At 45.0% G+C, this 22,527-nt stretch overlaps 1 protein-coding gene across 1 annotated transcript in view; it reads left to right on the forward strand.

Moving 5' to 3' along the window:
* Window positions 1–22,527, forward strand: part of LOC146786162 (solute carrier family 12 member 9-like) — a 609,812-nt gene that overhangs the window by 1,221 nt on the left and 586,064 nt on the right. The gene's annotated exons all lie outside the window — the stretch shown is intronic.

The following is a 22,527-nucleotide window of genomic DNA, read 5'->3' on the forward strand; positions in this document are numbered from 1 at the left end:
GTCACTGAGGTGCAGAGCAGGTCACTGAGGTTGAGAGCAGGCCTGTCACCGAGGAGAGAGCAGACCTGTCGCTGAGGTGGGGAACCGGCCTGTCACTGAGGTGGATCAGACCTGTGAATGTGGTGGGGAGCAGGCCTGTCACTGAGGAGGGGAGCAGACCTGTCACTGAGGTGGGGAGCATGCCTGTCACTGAGGTGCAGAGCAGGTCACTGAGGTTGAGAGCAGGCCTGTCACTGAGGTGGGGAGCAGGCCTGTCACTGAGGTGGGGAGCAGGCCTGTCACTGAGGTGGGGAGCAGTCCTGTCACTGAGGTGGAGAGCAGGCCTGTCACTGAGGTAGAGAGCAGGTCTGCCACTGGGGTGGAGAGTAGGCCTGTCACTGAGGTGGAGAGCAGGTCCCTTAGGTGGAGGGAGAGCAGGTCTGTCACTGAGGTGCAGAGCAGGTCACTGGGGTGGAGAGCAGGTCCGTCACTGAGGTGGGGAGCAGGTCTGTCACTAAGGTGGGGAGCCGGCCTGTCACTGAGGTGGGGAGCCGGCCTGTCACTGGGGTGGGGAGCCGGCCTGTCACTGAGGTGGGGAGCAGGCCTGTCACTGAGGTGGGGAGCGGGCCTGTCACTGAGGTGGGGAGCGGGCCTGTCACTGAGGTGGGGAGTGGGCCTGTCACTGAGGTGGGGAGTGGGCCTGTCACTGAGGTGGGGAGTGGGCCTGTCACTGAGGAGGAGAGCAGGCATGTCACTGAGGTGGAGAGCAGGCCTGTCACTGAGGTAGAGAGCAGTCTTATCACTGAAGTGTAGAGCAGGCCTGCCACTGAGGTGGGGAGCAGGCCTGCCACTGAGGTTGGGAGCAGGCCTGCCACTGAGGTGGGGAGCAGGCCTGCCATTGAGGTGGGGAGCAGGCCTGTCACTGAGGTGGGGAGCAGGTCCCTTAGGTGGAGAGCATGCCTGTCACTGTGGTGGGGAGCAGACCTGTCACTGAGGTGGAGAGCAGTGAAAACAGTGAGGAGGGGGGTGGGTTAAACAACTCTGGGGGAGGGTGGCAGGCCTGCGCTGTCACTGAGCGTTGCGGTTAGAGTTGTCCATTGAGGAGAGCAGAGGTATCACTGAAGTGAGGGCAGAACTGAAACTGAGGAGGGCAGAGGTATTACTGAGGTGAGGGCAGAATTGACACCGAGGAGGAGTGAGCTGTCTCTGAAGTGAGGACTGAACTGTCACTTAGGAGGGCAGAACTCTCACTGAGGTCAGGCCAGAACGGTCACTGAGAGGAGGGCGGAACTGACACTGAGGAGTGCATCAGTATCTCTTAAGTGAGAGCTGAGCTGTCACTGAGGAAGGCCGAGCTCTCACTGAGATCAGAACTGTCACTGAGGTGAGAGCGGAACTGTCAGCTAGGAGGGTCGAGCCATCACTGAGGTGAGGGCAGAGCTCAGTAACTTAGGAAGTGGGCATAGCTGCCGTCAAGGTGGAGTTCAGAACTTCCACTGAGGAGGGCTGCGCTATCAGCGAGATGAGGAAAGAGCTGTCACCGAGGAGTGCAGAGATATCACTGAGGCGAAGGAAGAACTGTTTCTGAGGAGGGGAGAGCTGTCACTGAGGAGTGCTGAGGTATCACTGAGGCGAAGGAAGAACTGTTTCTGAGGAGGGGAGAGCTGTCACTGAGGAGTGCTGAGGTATCACTGAGGCGAAGGAAGAACTGTTTCTGAGGAGGGGAGAGCTGTCACTTACTTGGAGAGCTAAATAACTCAGGATGGTGGGGGTTAAAACTTCTACTATGAAGGGTAGAGCTGTAACTGCAGTGAGGGCAGGACTGTCATGGAGGAGGGCAGAGGTATCACTGTCACTGAGGTGAGAGCTGAACTCTCACTGAAAAGGACAGAAGTGTCACTTAATAGGAAGGGAGAAGTATTTAAGTTAAGAAGAGAACAGAGCTATGTTAAAAGGAGGGCAGAGCTGCCTGTCAGGAGGAGAGAGCTATCTCTTCTGAGATGAAAGGCGGAGCCTCAGTGAGGAGAAGAAAGTTGAACATCACTTAACAGGAGGGCACAAGAATCAAGGAGAAGGGAGAAAGGATTTTACACCGTAATAGAAGGTCAAAGCTGTGTAGGAAGTGCTCAGAGATGCTGCTGACAAGGGGGGGGGGGGAGTTGGGGGGGGGGGGTGGGCTCTCACTGATAGGATAGCAGACCTTCCATTGAGGAGGAGGGCGGGATTACATAACACGGGAGGAGGTCGAAGCTATCGCTGCTAGGAGAAAGGAGCTGTCTCCGGCAGAGAGGACAGAGATACATCTTTGAGGATCATTGGCGGAGACAAGATCACAGGGCAGTAAAAGACTTCTAAAAACTAGAGAACAAGTTGCTAATGTAAAACACCGTGTAGCCCTGTATAGACCTAGGGAGGATTTGTGACGTCATCCGAGAAGTCCCAAGCAGCGAGTTTAAGAGTCAGTTTTGTAGCTAAACCTTAATAGCAAATGTTATGCTTTTTACATTTTGGACCAGACCTCAGTGTCCCCCTTCATCACATCTTTTAAGGGGACATTTCTAATTCCCTTTGTTAAGTTTTCTGATCTTAGTAGACAAGTACAATGCACAGTAACCGAAGGTTTTCCACGTAGTTCTGGTTTGTAGTGAAACAACATTGGCCAATAACCCTCCTCATGCCCTCTTGGTCAGAGGATGGGCAGGAAGCCGCACGGGGGCTTCAGTTGTGCCCTGTGACCAGGGCCCCAGCCCATGTTGGGCTTTCCCTGTGCCCACGGCCTGGTGGGTATGGCTGGAGAGTCAGACGAGTAGATGTTGGGTGTCACAGTACGAACAGCTTCAGTAAAGACGTTGAAGATGGAAATGGAAATGTGATATGTGATGTCACAAGTGATCTCGCCTGTGACGTCATCCTTGACATCAGGTATGATGTCACAAGCATTGTGTGGGGGAGTTATGGTTGTGAACTCACCATAACTGGCTCATTTCAATGGTTTTATGCTTCTTAACAGAATACTCTTTGACTGACATTTTTAAAATATGTTTTCTCTTGTTTGTTTTGTTGTAATATTAGGGTTCGTTTTAATTAGGGGTGGGAGTAACTCATGTAATTCCGTGTCGCGTAATCGCGCACCTATCTAAAAATTCCACAATATTAAGCGAAATTACCTAACAGTAATACTGCATTTAGAGCTTTTTTTGTTCATGCAAAAATGCTCTTTTGCATCTAAAATGAGGATATATTTTGCGTTAATAGCGCTAAACAACAGAACATGAATAGCGAGCGCCAGCAGCTGTCCGCGCTCGCCAAATGTGCACTTGGCTGTGGGATTTTCCCCCAACTCACTCCCGACATTTAACTCTAGTTTCTTAGTGCAAAATACACCCTGGCATCCAAAATGAACACGAGGATACATTTTGTGGATAAGAATAGCGCTAAATGCAATAAAACATAACAGCAGCGCCAGCGGCTCGTGCTCGCTAAATGTGCTTGTGTGGTAGGATTTCCCCCCACAAATTACTCTTAATTGCACAAGCGCGCAAAATTGCATTATGCTACGTCACGGTCATGCAATGGAATTGCTGACATTAATCTGATTGCTCTGCCGTAATTAAAATTGCGCCCAGTGCCTAGTTTAAATGATTAATTCTCATCTGTGTACACAACCACGACTTCCTAACTCTCCTGGAAAACAAGCTAAAGTTAAGGTTTCTGAAGTGTCGTCTGCGCCTATAGCACAAAACCCTGAAAAGCAATGAAATACACAAGTGGCAGCAGTACCCTTACCTTATCTCTCACCAAGATGAATTAACTTAACCTTAAAATACACCTCCTGCCATCACTTGTGGAAACGAGAGCCAGGGTGAGTGTGTTGATGAGTGCTTGATTGTGCGTTTGCTTTTTTTTTATGGAGTTTTTTTTTTTACAGTTTTATATAGAGCGAACTTGACTCAAAGGTATCGGGCATCAGAGCACTCTACAGAGCACCAGTTGCGTTACATGAGGACACACATTCATTTTTGTTAGGCACGGGAAGATTATGTGATTTGCCCAGAATCACAGGATGTTCAGCGTCATTGCAGAGACTCGAACCCGGTTCCCCAGGTCCGAGGTCGAGCGCCCTAGCCAATAGGCCAACTCCTCTCCACCAATGGGCTGGAGTCAGATAGTTTTAAGGTGTGGGCAATTGCGCAGGGCCGCCATCTTCCAGGGGGCCCCGGGGAACTGAACGTTGTCTCTATTTGACCATTGTCTGTACTATTTTTTACCTAAATCTCTCTGCCTACCATTACCTTCAAGTTGTTCCTTCAAAACCAGTGTGAGCTGAACCATTTTTGGGGGCCTGAGCTAGAGTATTCAGACTGTTTTGGTGTGCCCTTTTTAAAATGTAACATATAATTTAGTAAGGTGTGACACGTGGGCTAGAAAAATGAATACAAACATTCAAAATTTAGTCTTAACTGGGTCCCCAAAATAGTTTTGGCCAGGACCCCCAAAATCTTTTAGACAACGCTGGCTGGATTGACACTAAATTGCACATGTTCCTTTGTGTTGTAGTGTATTGTTATTTTGTGAGAATGTCTGTGATTGTGGATGTGCTCGGTTAGTGTGATGTAATAGTCAGGATGTGTTATTGTACATATAACACACTCCCTGTGTGCCATTGCATTGAAGTACTTTAGGTATTTTGTGCTGGCAATGTTTGTATCTATTGGTTTCCAGTCATGTGTAAACCCTATAAATGTAATTTCCGATACTGTTCATTGCGTAATGTGGTTTGTATGTGTGATAGCTTGTTTGTCGATGCGATGGGAGATTGGTAGGAGAGGTAGTTATGGTTAAGTTAGTGTGGTGGGGTGGAAAGTACAGTAAAGGTGGTACCTTATTTGTGAATTTGTTGTCTTTTCAGGTTGGTGCTTTAACCACTATTGAGACTTGACAACGTTAACTTTCCTTAACTCTGTTTCATTTTCAGTGAATGTAATTGTTTTTCATTGAATTGCACTTGTTATAATGGTTGAGGGAGCATCATTTTTAGGTCTTGCTGTCTACACAGCGCATGCGCTCTGCTGTGAGATGTACTGTTTGCAATTCATTGGGCTTAGAACCCGCCCACAGCATACCATTGGTTGTTTCGTTATCACTCATTTTTATTCTTTAGATTGCTTTGCTGCCATAAGCTTTCGTTTCTTTATTGTGTTAGCGCCTCCATGGAGCATGGGCCAAGTACATGCTTTCTTTCTTGTCTTTGTTCTTTCTCGTCTTTTTGAAACACACTAACTTAATTTTTTTTTAAAGTATTTTGTTATTATTCATGGATGTGCAATTTGCCTTCCTACTTTTAACAAAGGCATACAGCTTCTTATTTACATTGCTTTCACTCTATCTGCCATCTTTAATGATGGTTTAGTTACTTACAGGCACAAGTGTACTACTCCACCCTATCCACTCTAGGCCGCTCTACTTTATGTCACTCTACACCACTCAACTCCTCCCACGCTACTCTATGCCACTCTACTGTGCACTACTCTACTTTATGCTACTCTACTCTGTGCCACTCCACTCTACTCTGTCACTCCACTCTATTCTATGCCACTGCACCCCACTCTATGCCACTCCACTTCACACAATGCCCCTCTATTTCACACAAGGCCACTCCCCGCCACTCTGTCACTATACTCTACGCCAGTTTATGCCACTCTACTTCAGCCATTCTACTCTACTCTACTCCACTCCACACTATTCCACTATACTCTTCGCAACTCCACACTGCTCAAGTCCATGCCATTTTATGATACTTTACCCCTCTTCACTCTACCGCACTCCACTTTACGCCACTGCAGTCTACCACACTTTACTCTATGCCACTGTATGCTACTCTATGCCACTCTAGTCTATGCTTCTCCACTCTATGCCACCCCATGCCACGCTACGCAACTCCACACCACTCCAAGCCACTCCACATAATGCCACCCACTCTACGCCACTCCACACCATGTGCTCCACTGCTCTCTATTCCACTCCACTCTGGCACTCACCTGTATGCCACATATATGCCACTCTACTCTATTCCACTCTACTCTACACCACTCCACTGTACACCACACCATGCCTCTGTACTCTATGCCATTCTACCCTAAACCATTCTACCCTGCTCTAAGCCGCTCTACACCACTCCAGCCTATGCCATTCCACTCTGTCGCTCTACTCTGCGCTACTCCAAACAGTGCAACTCTATGCTACTCTACGCAACTCCACTCTATGCAACTCTTCGCCACACCGTACTACTCCACGACACTCTACACCACTCCACTCTACGCCACTTTCGTTTATGCCACACCACTAATATTTAGCCATGCTGAACAGCAGCCATGCGTCTGTACAGCACGGGGGAATTACATTGGCAAAGCCAGTAGCTCTCACATATGCAACACCTCTCACATAAGCAACACCTATTGGCTTTTCCAATGCTTGTTATTTTTATGACTCGAATGGCAGGCATTCATAATCACACGGAATTGAGCATTTTTCTGTTATCGTAGTGTCTGAGAACAAAATGATGGGTATATCTTAAATGAAGATGACGTACTATCGTAAGGGGGGTTAAGTAAAGCTGATCAGACTGGTAAAGTCTGGTTTGTTGATGTGTTTTGGTTGATGTCTGCGAATAACGAATTCAGTAAGATTGCACATCATACCTAAACTAAATCATAGTCTGCGTGTACCAGGTGTGAGAGTTGTCTCCATTTGGACAAGGTCTTTAATTTGATGTTTGTGAATTGTTGAAATCAAAAACCATTTATAAAGCGCCTAATTCCTTTGATGTCAAGGTGCTAGGTTGTCTAAGAGCCCCTGTGTCTATTGGACAAATAATGCAGAAATCTGTAGTCTTTTTCTTGAATTCTTTGCCCTCATCCATCAAACTTGTGGTAAAAGAAGAGTGTTCTAAAGTCCTTCCAAAGAAGGTTTGTCTCCTATGGCGGTGTCAATGACGCCACTCTTGAGCCAGACCGACACCTACTGGTCTTTAATCCTCAGCCGACATACAAATTGCTTCTCACTCCCAGGCTCCTATCCCTCTCCATCTTGTTGCTTGCCCGTCTTTTCCTCCCATCCCTCTGTGTTGTTGCTTGCCCTGCAGTTCCTCCCATCTCTGTTTGTGTTGTTGCTTGCCCTTTGCCACTCTCTCCGTGTTGTTACTTGCCAGCTCCCACCCATTCTCCTCTCTCCATGTTCTTGCTTGCCTCTACCCACCCTGCTCCATCCCGTTGCTTGCGCCCACCTGTCCTGCCCCATCCTGTTGCTTGCCTCCACCCACCCCATCACATGTTATTGCTTGCCGCTTCCCGCCCTGTACAATGTTGTTGCCTGTCCCCCCCTGCCGTAGCCTGAGTTGTTTCTTTCCCCCTCCAATCCTCCAGCCCGATCCCGCATTGTTGGTTGCCCCCATCCTTCTAGCTGTGTCATAGCACTTTAAGAAAAAATAATTGCAGCATCTCCACTGCCTGGCATGTGGCTAAAAACATTGACAAAAGTTGAAATAGGCAAGACCCTCTGGCTTTTCCAATGCTGGTTCATTGAGCTCTGGATGTGGGATTGGCTTGGTCAGAGGGCGTTGTAGATCGCGTATGCATTCCGTGGAGGACAGCAACTTTCCCATGGTGCCACTGTTGGAGATATTCTGAGCTCTGTGACCACAGCTACCTACTATGTCAGGGTTGTATTGAAGTGCGTTGGATGTGTGTGTCATATTCCCTCCCATGCATTCTTTCTGATGTCTGTCTGTGATGTTCTGTCTAACATGATCTTTGTGTTTTAAGATGTGTCTCAATAGTGGGGTATCCTCATATCATGTCTGTGTTAGAGAGTGTCTCTGGGTCTTGATTTAAATTTGAAAATAGTGACCATATAAATGTGAATGGTTCTTTTGAATGCCTTTTGATGAGTTGGGATGGTGTCTCATAGTGCTAGTGCAATAGGTCGCTATGTGAAAGCCTACAACACGATGTATCTATGATGTGTGTTATGAATGTGGAATATTTGTGTAATGTGCTAGACTAAATTTAAGTTCCATGGAGAATTGTCTGGTTGGTTTTCTATATGGTATACTTTCCGATAATACTGTGAACGAAGATTAAGCTTCTAACGTTTGCAATTTGGGCCACGTGGGATGCTATTGAGGTGTTCCATCTGCTGGGCTCTCTTGGGTGTTTGTGTGCAGCATATCTTGTGTGATCCACAGTGGTTCTAAGGCAGCGGTCTCCAACCTTCTCTTTAACCCCTTCAGTGCCCATGACGAGCTGGACTCGTCATGGGCCGCGGTGGCGCTGTGCCCATGACGAGTCCAGCTCGTCATAGACCCCGCCCGCTAATGCAACGGCCGGCACTGGGCGGGGAAAGGGGCGGGCACTGAAGGGGTTAATCAGAGCTACTTATGTTCAATGACACTCATCGAGAGCTTCTAACAATAGGACTGTTCTAATAGTGACCACATCAGACAAGAGTACATTAGTGGTCACCATATGCAAGATTACTGCCAGCAATCATTTCAGTGCATCAGGCATGGTTGGCCGCAGTAATACTTAAAAGCTTTATCACTATGGAATCAAGATGGGTAACACATGACAGCCATAGCCGCAATGCCTCTGGTACCAAAGTAATAGCATTTATGAAACGGTTTCCCAATGCCACTTGATTTATCACTCAAATATACGTCTTATATATAATTTGGAAACTCAGCTATTTTTCTCCAAATATCAGCTTATGAGTTCTTCAAATAAACATATTTTCGTCTCAACTATACATTCAAAACTTTGTTATGCATATAATAATTCAACCAAGTAAAAGCTTCTAAATTTAACAGTTTGGGCTGTACGCAGGTGAGCTACTAACGGGTACGTGGAGAGCTGCTAGTTAGTAGCTCACAAGCTACTTGTTGGACAACCCGTTCTAAGGCATTTCCCATTGTACGGTAGAACATTTCTTTTCTACCCCCAACAATAGCCTGCCCTGTACACAGTTTGGGTCTTCATAGTAAATGAGTCATATCTGGGCCCAATTCCAAAGCCTGGACTGAAGTCTAGCAACATCTCCGCATAATGCAAAGCTTGCATTTTGGAAATAACGGCTCTCCGAAGAACTCTTCGTTCTTGGCTGGGACCTTCTGACTGATCTTTAAATTTAGCAAGGCCCTCGTTGTTCCTTTCCCAGTTCATGGTTGGGATTTTCTTCTGTTCCATGTCGACCAGAGTGATTATGTTCTCAAAAGTATTATTGCCCAGTTTAGCGTAAAATTTGATTTCCGGTTAAATGAATAAACAGAGCAGGATTTCAAGCTGCTCGGTTCCATTCAGAACCGGACTCATCTGGGATCAAAGAAGTAGGTACTTCTCTGTACCGAGGGGTTTTAAGCCCACCTTATATTTAGCGGGGCTGATCATGCGGGTGATGATATAACTCAATGTCAACAGATTCTGGGTCTGAGCTTTTCTTTTCTTTCTTTATTATTTAATCATTAACTTCCGGAGTTATAAAATGAGTGAACTAGATCCTGGGGTGTCAGAGAGCCTTACAATAGAAACATAGGTTAATTTCCAACAATAACAATAGCCAAAAGAACAGTCAGAATTAAAGCACAAATATAAGCACATAAAACCGGATACTACTGGAAAAACAACAAGCATTAGAAATGCAATAGGTCTCGCTTTTTTTAGTTGGAGCTATTAGCATAGCTCAACAGCTACCAGACAGAAATTGCCACTTTGCAGGTGCCGAACAGAGCATTGCTCCGTGAAACGGCCTGAAAGCCTAAAACGATGTTGATAGCCTACAAAATAAAAAGGCAGATCAGGATGACCAGGAGGAACCGAGGACGTATTGGGATGGCTAAAGCAGGCAAACAGTGAGTGGGCAAACACCTGGGCATGATCCAAGCACGCAAAGGCGGGAGAATGACGATTCTCCAATTATCATACAGAGAGAATCTTGATTTCATTAAAGACAACGGAGGCTGACATTATGCAATAACTTTTATTTGCTGCCCAAGACATGCAGCCCTTTAAAGTGTAACAAGTACATCATAGATAACACATTCCAAATAACAATAACAAAGCGCCATTGCAACCAACTATGTTTCTCTTGGAGCTGCGAAAAGATAGACAACTTCTTCCAAGATAAACGTCATTATGACTTCTTTACAAAGATGTAGAGTCTAGAATAGAAAAAAGGAATATTGGTAGCGACTATTTCCATAAATCCATATAAGTAACATTTGATATAAATTAACATTGATAAAACATCCACCAGGGAGTGGTGGGAGGGATAATGTCAGCCTCCGTTGTCTTTAATGAAATCAAGATTCTCTCTGTATGATAATTGGAGAATCGTCATTTCATTACAAGACCGGAGGCTACATTATGCCAGTTTAAAGCTCTGCAATGCTACGTGGCTTACATGTTCTACAGGTTTAAGATAAAATCTAAAAGTGGAAGCATTTGACCAATCTGCTGCTTTGAGGATATCTGAAAGGGAACCTCCTCCCCAGAAAACCTTACCTGCCATAGCCCCTCGGGAAGAATGAGCGCCAAATTTGGATAAGTCAATACCTGCTTCCAACATCACCGTTCTAAGCCATCTCAAGATAGTAGCAGAAGAGATTGCCTTGTCGGGTTTAGCAAAAGAAATCAGTAGTTGATTTTCATTCATAGGTCTAAAAACACTCATTTTCTCTTCATACACTTTCATGCGATTTACCACACAAAGTTTGGGACAGTCAATAAAGAACGGGTGGAAAATGTTTTCCGACATTGTTTTGGTCCTTTTCCATATCTCAAATAACGCACCATCTGGGGAATAAATCCTATTAGAAATGTCTTATGCTTTAACGTCTAAAACTCGTCTAAAAGATATTAAGCAAAGTAGTGTGGCTAACTTAATGGAAAGTTGTTTCCTTGTAAGGAAAAGGTTATCAGGCCAGGATGTAAAAAGGTCGAAGATAAGATTTACGTTCCATAATGAATCATATTTGGCTTTAAGAGGACGTTTCAGTCTTATTCCTTTCATCACTCTAGGAACTAGGGGGTCAGTACCGATAGAGAAGTCATTTAACAAGGAATGTCCTGCAGAAATCACTGATCTGTAACAATTTACTGTTCTATAGGAAAGTCCTGATTCAAAAAGGTCTGCTAAGTAGTTTGCTACCTCTACAACAGGTGCGTACACGGGATCCATACCCGTTCCATGCACCAACTACATCATTTTTTCCAAGCACCGATGTATCTTCTCCTTGTTCCTGGAGACCATGACTCATCCAATAAGTTTTTAGCCTCTCCTGAAAGGCCCGAGTATCTTCTTGAACCCCTGAAATCTTCCAGGCAAGAAGGTTCATCTTTCCTTCTAAGAGAAGAGGATGTACTAGGGGTGGGCGGAATTTGCGAAAGCGACTTTCACAAATTATCGCGTAAATGTTTAAAATCTCCGCAAACACGCGAAAATATCGCGAAGATGCGGAAGTTTTTTTCCCACCCGTTCGCGGAATTTTCTGCGTATTCGCGGCTCGCCAACTTACCCATGTGGTTGCTTGCGGGCGCGGCCATCTTGTTTTCACTCTTCTCGCTGTGCATGATCGCGAGAAGAAAGACGTGATCGCGCGATGCATGACGTTACTGCGGGCGCGAACTGTCGCGAGACAGCGCTAATGGCCACCAACAATCCAACATCTCGTGGAGAACGCGACCGGATCGGGAAAACTTGTCAGCGAACGCGGGGATTCAGGTAAGGCGATCGCGCGCGCGTGAGACTGTATTATTTTACAGCGCGAGCAAAAACCAAATTATCGCTAAGCTGCGGAATGCGGAAATTTTGACATTTTCACGCTCTCCGCGGAACGCGAAAATGTCAAATTATCGCAATTTCCGGGAGCGGAACGGAAATTTAGCCCAGGCCTAGGATGTACCTCTCCATCTGGTCCCTGAAGGAGGTCCAAACTCCCTGGGATAAGGCGTGGAGTTTCTACTGCCAGTGCCATCACGCCTGGGAACCATATTTGAGAATTCCAAAAACGAGTAATTAGAACAATGCGGCAACGCTCCCTTTGAACTTTCAAGAGAACTCTCTGGATTAGTGCGAAAGGAGGGAAGGCATAACAATTCAGTATGTCCCAAGGCTGGAGAAGAGCGTCCACTGCAGTTGCTAGTGGGTCTGGCCTCCAACTGCAAAAAAGATTTTTCTGAAAGGTCAGCCTGCTGGCAAAGAGATCTATCTCGACGGGCCCCCACAGATCTTGAACTCTGTGGAAAACCGAAGGATTCAGTTTCCAGTCACTGGAGTCTCTTAGGAACCTTGAGTTCCAATCTGCCCTTGTGTTTAGATAGCCTGGGAAGAATTCTGCCCTCAGAATTATTTTGTGATTCCAACAGAAATACCAAATCTTCTTGGCTAGATCTGCTAGAAGCTTTGACCTTGCTCCCCCTAATCGGTTGATGTAGGAGACGGCTGTGAAATTGTCTAATTAGATTAGAACTACACTGTTTTTCAGGGTAGACTTGAAGCTCATTAGTGTGTTCAGGCTGGCTAACATCTCCAAGCAATTTATGTGTAGAGTGAGTTCCTCCTGGGACCATTTCCCCCCAGTTTCTATTTTTCCTAGTCTGGCACCCCAGCCTAGATTGCTCGCATCGGATTCCAGTGTGTGATTTGGAGTATTCCCGAATATTGCTTTCCCAATCCAACTGTCTAGGTTGTTGCGCCACCATAGGAGATCCTCTCGAGCTTCCAGAGACAGGGGAACGATGTCCGAGTACCAAAGACCTTTCTTCAGTCCTGAAGATTTTAGTCTCTGTAAGGCCCTGTAGTGAAGGGGCCCTGGGGAAATTGCTTGAATGGATGAAGATAAGAGCCCTACTATCCTTGCTAGTTCCCTCAGGCTCACTGTGTCTTTGGACAAAACATAGGAAACTTCTTTCTTTATTTTTGATAATTTCTTCGAGGGAAGTTGTAATTGAGTTAGAGGTGTGTTCCCCTGAAAACCTAGAAACTCAAGGCTTTTTGAAGGGGTCATAATGGATTTCTCTACATTGATAATGAAACCTAGACTCTCTAGGAGATCTACAGTCCATTTCATGTGAGTCAGTAATTCTTCCTAGCTTTGAAACATCAATAAGATGTCATCTAGGTAGATAATCAATCAGACGTATTCCTCTTCTCCTTAAAGAGGTGACCACTGGCCTCAGGACCTTGGTGAAGCACGAAGGAGCTGAGGATAGGCCGAAGGGCAGACAGCGAAACTGGTAGGTTATATTCCTCCATACAAACCTTAGGTATTTCTGAGAATCTGGATCCATAGGGATTGTAAACTAGACGTCCTTGAGGTCTAGTTTTATGAGCCAATCTACCTCTTGGAGAATATCTCTCAGAAGATGTATACCCTCTATTTTGAAGTGTCTGTATACAAGGAAGGAGTTTAATTCCTTTAGATTTATTATGGGGCACCAGCCCTTTTCTTTCTTTCTTTTTCACGAGAAAGATTGTGCTCACAACGCCCGGACCAATGTTTGAAACAATAAGAATCACCCCTTTGGCTAACATTTGACTCACTTCGGCATCTACTAGCGTGGATTGTTCTTGGTCTAGTGAAAGTCCTCTGGGTTGTTTGGTCTTATAAGGAGTAGTAATAAAATCTATTTTGAAACCTTTTAGTCTCTAGGACCCAGGCATCGTTTATTATGGATGACCAATTGTGGCTGAAAATAGAGAGACTTCCCCCTACCTTTGGGGGAAGAACCAGGAGGAGAGCTCCTTACCTTGTTGTCCTTGATCTTGCAATCTTCCTCGATTGTTTCCTCCTCGTGTTCGACTGTTGCAGCCTCTCTGGGGGAAGAAGCTGTTATTCCCCCGATAGTATTTTTGAAAAACCGCATTGGTTTTGTTGGTAAAAGGACCTGTTATATCCACGTCTCGTAGCTGGTCCTGCCCTGACAGCCCTTCCAAAAACTCTTCCTCCGAACATGCGTCTCATGTTTGTTTGGGCTTTGTTAAAGGCGGAGAATGTGGAGATGTATTTACCAAGTGTCTTAATGAAGGTCTCTGAAAAGAGTAGACCATTCGGGTCTCCTTGACCAACTTTGTTCGCTAGATCTCCCAACTTGGGGTTCATGCGCACTAATATTGCCCTTCATCTTTCGGAGGTTAGATTGGCGTTAGCGTTTCCAAGCAGGCAAATGGCACGTTGGCTCCAACCTCGTAGGAGTTCAGTTTCAACCAGGATCCCATTCATTGAGGACTCCTCAGCTAGGTCCAAGATCCTGGCAAGGGGACCAAGTGTGTCTAATAGTTTGTCCTGGCACTGCTTAAGGCAGCGTTCCAGGCCTTTGCGAGGATCTCTACCGGTCTTGAATAGGAAAGTCAGAAGTTCAGGGTCAAGGTTGGGAGTCATGCCAGCCTTGTTATCCAAAAAGGGTCTTGGACACTCAGATTTCATGAGATTGCGAGAACCTCTTTCGAGGGGTTTCCTTATCCAGGCCTTAATACATTTAGATACATGATATAAAGGCCACCATTATGAACCTCTAGGATGGGTGATCTTTGAGGGGTGAAACATCTCAGACCCTGACGGGCCTTTAATAGAGTCAGAGTTGTTGCTAGATTGCCCCAGGTCCTCATCAAGGAGGTCATCATCAAATTTCTCTTGGGGATCAAAGACATATTCGTCAGCTTCATCATCAATATCAAGTAAAGACAGGTAATCATCGTCATCTTCGATGATGTCTATTGTGCCGCGATGGACACCTGGTCATTGTGTGCCGCGAGGGACACCTGTGCTTTTTGCGCCATGAAGGTCACTCATTCTTTTTGTGCCACTCGGGGCACCTAGGTCATTTGTAGCGCACAGGCTACCAATCAATAAAACCCTGTCATTGGTAGCTCAAAGGTTACCATGAGGCTCAATGTTTTTAGATTTTTTTAAGACCTTACCGCCTTTTTTGGAGAGAGCGTCTTGCTCCTCTTCAGAAGAGAGTGCTGGGTCTTCTCTAGGAACATCCCTTTTTCTTTTGGCAAGTGCTGCCTCCACAGCGTCCTTTAGGGAGGACTTTAATTGCCTCTCAAAGAGGTTCATCAGAGAGGTCTCAGTGAGAGGAGACTCTTTACTAGGTTGAGAATCGCCTTGAGACATAATGCCTTTATAATCCCCTTTTTTTTTTAATTAAATAGAAGCCCCAGAGATGTTGCTTCAATAAGGTTTCCCTTTAAAAATAAAATTGTTTTCTTTAAAAAACCTTATTGGGCAAGTTAGGAATTATTAAACTGACCAAGGGTAAGGAAAGCGATCGAGCCGGCAGAAAGATCAGCTGTTTTGGATCCTTGAGGAAAGAGGTGATGCGATCGGAGGTAATCTCCGTGTGATGATTCAAAGCGGATGCAGACATGTCCTGTTAAAATGTGTCTGCCGTCCACTAAAGATGTGCAAATGTTGTCCTCAGTGTGGACTCATTGGTTTGAAAGCTGACCTCAGTGAAGACACGTTGATTTTTTTGCAAAAAAAGGCTAAAAGCAAGTGCTTATAAGTGGAATAAAACAGTTTTTTGTTTTTTTTTTAAATAAAGGGAAAAGAAGGGAACCCAACCATAAATTGGAAGGGTGTCAATGAACAGAAAGTTAAACTTACTAGATAAGGATAATATTATCTAAAGTGCAGCCTACGTGAATGAATCTGTGAAAATAATCAAGTTTAATCCTATACAATTGCATCAAAAGACATTAAGCATAGGAGATAGGAAGAAGTTGTACTTAACTGTCCTGCAGCAGCGAATAAAAGAGGAACATAGTTGGTTGCCATGGCGCTTTGTTTTTGTTATTTGGAATGTGTTATCTATGATGTACTTGTTACACTTTGAAGGGCAGCATGTCTTGGGCAGCAAATAAAAGTTATTGCATAATGTAGCCTCCGGTCTTGTAATGAAATCAGACCCAATTCACCAATAAAAAACACACATTTCTAAATGTTACAACAACGAGCAGATGGCAATTCATTGTCATGCCAAAAGCTGATAGAGGAGATAACAACAGGTCTTGCATACAGTGCATGCACGCTGACTAGGCTCAACCTAAAAACTGTGAGCAGTGTCGGATTGGAGTGTCTTTAGGAATTGCAAAGGAGTGAGGGTGAGACAAACACAAACAGAAACTCCAGGAGAGATTGGGGATGTCAGGTTCAGCAGTCCCGCGAAGGAGTCAAGAACGTTTAGTTCGGAAGGTATCTCTGGATTAAGAGGGAATTTAGTTCTCTTGTGAATGATTCAATTGATGAGTTGATGCACATTTCCAGAGGAATTAAGTTCTAAATTTTCAGTGCGCATTCAAAGAACAGAAAGATGTTTTTATGCTTCTTGAACTTGGACGGTTCTAGGTGGAGAGTGTTTACAGTTCTGTGAGATCGTTATCCACCAGATGATGTACGAGGTATAACCGAGTGCCTATACACAGGGCTTTGTGGGTAAAACAAGCAGGTTTAAAGAGGTTTCTGGCTTCAATAGGGAGATAGTGAGGGAAGAAAGCACTGGGACAATGCGATTAGACAATCTTGCATCAGTGATAACTCATGCAGCAGAGTTCTGGGCTGTGCTTATGTGGAATGTACATCAGGGCGTTTCACAGGAAGAAGGTGTTCCTGTTATTCGACCTGGAGGCAACTAGTGCGTGCTACTTGTTTGAAGTCTTAAATAAAGCGATTCATGAGTTATTCAATGATAATGTGTTTTTCTCCTGGTGGGTGGTAGTGGTAGATGATGTGTATCTTGGAGGATTTTGAGGCAGCCATGTGGAGAGTTACTCAAAAGTATTCAAAGGCAGAGGAGCTCTCAGCTCTGAAGCATTTGAGAGTACAGGAGTTTTTGTGGGAAACTGCAAGACCTCCTCCAGGATGGCCCTCTCAATCCATCCGTAAAACTTCAGAATCGGGAGGAACAAATAAATCATTCAAAAGAGGGGTAGAATTAGTGAGACGGGTTCCTGTAAGGAACAGCGGGTCCAAGTCGTGAAGGCGAAGGGCCTTAGCAATCTTGATGCAGTTGTTCGCAGCATACCTGCTGCTCAGTTTGTAGGGTCTTGCGGTAACCAATATATTGAAAAGTTAGTTCCACTGTCACGCCCTCCATGAACATCCTTCATGTTGCAGGTTTTTAGGTCTCGGCCTGACGTGAGCAGCGCATGCGCTGCACTTGTCATACAAGGGCTTCTTGGAATTGATACGATTCCATAAGTCGTGTCTCAGCTCCGCCCCCAATTTCTATTGGCGCACGTCATTTACCATCATAGCTTATGCTAAACGGAGGCTTCTAATTGCAAATGAGGCTATTTAGTCCCTCCTGGTTGCTGCCTTGTCTCCTTTTGGCCCCGCCCACCGGAATTGGATCGTTTACTGGTGGTGTGTTACTATCTCCTTTAATTACAGGGTGAGGGCTTCTTTTGTCATTCCGGCTGGAGCGAATGTGCATGCTGTGTACTTATTGTCATTCCAGCTTGTTTTTTTTTAATGTTTCCGTCGTGTCGGTCCGGAGGTGCACTCGCTGTTCCTGTTGCACACGGTGCAAAGAGGCTCACTTACTTTGCTTCTTGTTTAGTATTACTGGCATGTATCACAATTATTAAAGGAGCCACTCCTCCCGCAAGCTCTTAAACACTCCAGCGGCACGCAGGGACCGCCATAGCCATCCCTGTGTATGCCATACGCGAGTGTCCCACTCTACACAGTTTAACCAAACATAGACTTCCCGAAGCTGTGGTTGCCGGATTGCGCTTCAACGTTCGTCCTGATAGCTACTGGTCCCCACGCGGCTTTCTAGACGCCTCAGTGACCGCCTCCCGATCCTGCTGCTTCTCCTTTTGTGAACAGCTTCGGTGGCTATGCCACGTCCATTATTATGATGGATCACAATCGCCCCCTCTTGAAACAGCCCACCAGCCCATGGCTTACTGTTTCATCTACAAAGTAAAACTGCCTTGTGTACCTCTTTCTGTAGCCATATTAGAACAAGTATCGGTAACTGTCCAAAAACCTCTTATGTTATGAACGGACGAGTGGCAATGTGGCGACGGGGAGCAATAATAAAGGCGACACAACTTTATTTGTTCCTACCATACGCCTACCGCCGTGACATGTTTGCATACTGCCTTGTGAGTGGCCCATAGACGTGTCGATCGAGTGATGTCACATTTACATTTTCCGTGCAGTGTGTGAACGTTGGCAAAGGCAGTGTTTCGCTGGAATGCACCCTCGCTGTCCTTCCTGACAGCAGTTGTCTGCTCAGTCAGTGCGGAGAACAAGGGGCGGCTTGGGTTTCTGCTGCCTGTAGAGAGCCAGGACACCTCTATGGCATGCGCTGTAGCAAGGGCGGAGTGGGTTTCCTCTCACGGGTAATACCTTGCCATGGATGCTGAGAGGGGCATCACCAGCGCTGAAACTTGGCTTGACAAAGTTTGAGGTTTGGAACCAGCAGCACTGACCGCAGGACCATCTGTGAGACCAGCCTGCTCCACTCAGCGCTGAGAAGTCTGAAGGGAGAAGCAATGTAATAAGCAGTCTGCTGGGAGAAGCAATGAAATAAGCAATGTGTGTGAGTGCGTTAGAAAAATACAACAAGGTGCTAGGGTAAAAAGAATACACTCGGAAACCACAATGAGCGCTTCTGCAGCCACCGGGGTCTTCGTGCTGTCTCTCACAGCCATACCAGCCACCTGCCTGTTCAACATTGTGGCTGCAACCAGCAGGTGAGGTGGAGAGCTGCCTTGGGTGGCTATCAGAGTGCGCGGGATACAGGCACGCGCCACAACACAGCTGTGCAGCATATCTGGGCAGATCTCAGACTCTGGCTTTTGGGGGTTGAATGGTTGTCTAGCTGCCTTTAGGAATGCACCTCCCAGAATCTGCATCATAGAGTACAAAAAACACTCGGGACGAATGACTGTGAGTGGATTTGAAAACTGGAGGGTGATACAGCGACAAGTGGGGTTTATTTCTAAGTTTATTATATAGCGCTAGCTAGAGCCGTGGGTATCCGAGCGCTTTACATAGAAGTAAGAACAAGCATTGAAAAAGCAATAGGTCTCGCCTTTGATTAAGTTAAAGCCATTTGCTTTGCTAATGGTATTGTATAGCAAAGCAAATGACTTCAACTTAATCAAAGGCGAGACCTATTGCATTTTCAATGCTTGTTTTTAGACTGATCCTCCCAGTCCCAGAAGCCTCCACATTCGTCCCTTTATCTGTTTTTTTTTATATCACATAAGGGTAAAATACCCATATGTTATAAAGATATTGGATATAAGGCTCTATGGAGTTCAAACCCCAACAGCTGGCAATGTCATCCAGTTAAACACAACACGAGAATTGCTTAGTGGGTAAATAGCAAAGTGTTACTCGTAGAATAAAAAAAAAATATATATATATATATATATATATATATCTATATAATGTTCTGCAGCTGGAATATTCCGCCTGACATGCAAGGCCAGGGGCTGTAAGTCGTTACTTTGTGTCTGTTCTCTGATATCTAAAATCCCCCCCAAGGAACCTTTGAGATGGAGGAAATTCCCCGGGATTTGAAAATGGATTACGAGTGCAGAACAAGGAAAAATAATCCCTGCAGCCTCATCGTGGTTTGACAAACATCAGGCTGCAGAGACTTGGTGAATTTTAATTGCGTAGCATGAGACAAAGTCCGGGACCTTAGCGCTTCTGCACATAGTGTGAAATTCCACAAATTCACCCACCTATGAAGGTGTATTTGAAAATTCATCCGGGCCTAACTGGAAGCTAGCAGAACGTTCTACCACAAAGTACGAAAAGTAAGGCAGATGAAAGATAATGGAGCTTCAAGGCGACACGTAATATCCCTTTGACAGCAGGGAGCATTTTATTCCATATAATACATGGTTTCTTGGTCACTTTCCACTCAATCTCCTGTTAAAGTGCTTGCTTTTGCCCTTTTTCATGAAAAAAGTGTTCTTGTTGCGGATGCATGCAACAAATGTAACGCCTGTAGTGTAAACAGAAATATTGCAACATTGTTCTGTAATATATTGCAAAACTGTATGAAGCATTTTGATTGAAGTCAGCTTGAAAGCGGACTGTGTGGTTTCGGGTGTGTAGCAACCTTCCGAAAGATTCCTTTTTTAGGTTTTGCCTGCCAAGCGCTGTGCTTGTGAAATCTCTTGTATTTAACGTATCTTAAAAGGGGGCTCTTATCAGTTTCCATAGCCTAATTACTGTGTTCATTCGCTTTTGTGTGGAACTTTTTTTTGTTAACTTCCCTTGGCTGCACACATTTATAATACTTCTACCAAAGCTGTTCACACTGTTTAAGCCCCATTCACTGTCAAGATAAGATCTCTTCCCAGGGAAAACATTTCTAACAGTATGCTGGAATGCTTTCTTTTTATTACTTAGTTGTGTAAAGTAGAAGATTTAGCCTTAGAAAATTAGTGGCATTTCCTACTCATGCCTCAGTACCTTTCTTTGCACTTTGCACTTTGTAGGCATAATTGGATTAATTTTTTCAACTTAATCTATTCGGTCATTATGATCAAATCCTAAATGCTGTAATAAACATTGCACAGTGAAAATAAAGTTAATATACAAGAGCTATGCTATATTTGACTACTTAGCAGGCAGACATAAGTGCAGTTACCTTGCAAACAACAGGGTCATGATTTGCATGATGCAGCAGGTGCAGTAGCACCGGTCCCAAAGTTGTCAGAACCCTTCTAAACACATAATATTGCCTTATTTGACTACTAAACAGGCAGCTACAATTGCAGCTACCTTGCAGTTTGAAGGGACTTGAGTTGAAGTGTGCAGCAGGTGTAGTGGCCCCAGGGCAAAAGCTTTAGGTACCCCACTAAACTTAGATTATTGCTGAAAGTTACAACTAAACAGGCAGTCACAAGTGCAGTTACCTTGCAGACAACAGGGTCATGACTTCAGTGGTGCAGCAGGTGCAGTGACATTAGGACCATAAGCTCTAGGCACCCCATTAAACACCTACAATTGCTATATTTTTCTGCTAAGCAGGCAGTCTCAAAAGGAGTTACCTTGCAGACAATAGGGTCATGATTCGAATGGTGCAGCAGGTGCAGTGGCACCTGGCCCAAAAGTTATCTAAACTCCTCTAAACACCTAATATTGCCCTATTTTACTACTATATAAGCAATCACAATTGCAGTTACCTTGCAGTTGAAAGGGGCTTTATTAAAATGGCGCAGCAACAATTCAAAACACTTTAACAGACTTTCAGTAACTTATATTGACAACTACTCAGCAAGCTACAACTTACAACAAAAAAACAGCTTATTATTAATCAGATAAGCGAAACCTAATGCATTTACCAATGCCCGTTTCTCCAGGAAAAGCTCACAGTGAGTGCAATACATCAACATTTACCTCCAGTTTTAGATAAATTAATAGGAAGGGAAACTGAAGGGGTTATCTTCCCTCTAATCGTCTGTGTGTTTGTTAATATTCTCCCCAGGAAGTTGCTTTTTGCTTTTCTCTGGCAGGGGCACTGTGATGTCACAATAAAGTAACAATTTCAATGTTTCACAGGGGACTCATGATGTCACAATTGGAGTGTAATAAACTATAAATATTATGCACAGTTTAGGGATTACAAGCTTCCATGTTCATGTACGGGATAGGTTTTCCTGTTGTGCATTATATGGATACTGCACATTGCGTTGGGGTTCTGCGACATTTATTGGAACAAGGCCCGAGCAGTGCCTGGGAATATTTGGTTCAATGTCTTGTTTACTTCTTGTTAGGGCAGGTCTGTCTCTGCTGCCAGGGCACGTTATAAATCCGGACCTGCCCCACTTTGAAGAACACAATACCATGAAGTGGTAAGAGTGTGCTCCAGTCGCTCACTGACTGTACCTCTGTGCGCTGCTGCCTTCTGGCTAGGATCCAGCTATACAAATAACACACCCATACATTCCACTCACTATTCCTATATCGTTCTTGTCCTCTGTGATCACGGTACCATCGAGCACCAAGGGCCACATGTACGTAGCTTCTTAGTTGTCGTAAACAGCCTATTTTGCAGAATCGGACCGTTTGCAACTGCAAAAAAGTCTTTTTGTACGTACAGAGCCCTATTTTGTGATTTGGTGACCTATTACCGAATAACATAATGGGTTAGCAATTCAGTATTCGGAACGGGCCTGTTAAGGACTTCCCTTCCTAACAGCCACTCGCAGTGCCATGTACGAATGTTTTGCAACCGCAATGCTGTCACAAAGCATTAGTTTTTCATCGCCTACTTCAAGTAGGTGGTAACCCAGTCACAAACAGGAAGGGGTCCACAGGGGACCCCTTCACCCTTGTGAATGGCTTCGCAAACGTTTTATATGAGCAGGCAGTGGTCCCTCGGAAACTTTTCATTTTTGTTTTAGAAATGCATCACATTTTCCTTTAGAGAAACTGGGTTGCATTTTTTAAAAATATTTGCTTTGTAAAAGCAAACACAGACACGGTGGTCTGTTGTCCTCAGCAGGACACCA

The sequence above is a fragment of the Triturus cristatus genome, chromosome 11 (genome assembly GCF_964204655.1).
Source record: "Triturus cristatus chromosome 11, aTriCri1.1, whole genome shotgun sequence".
NCBI classification, from domain to species: Eukaryota; Metazoa; Chordata; class Amphibia; order Caudata; family Salamandridae; genus Triturus; species Triturus cristatus.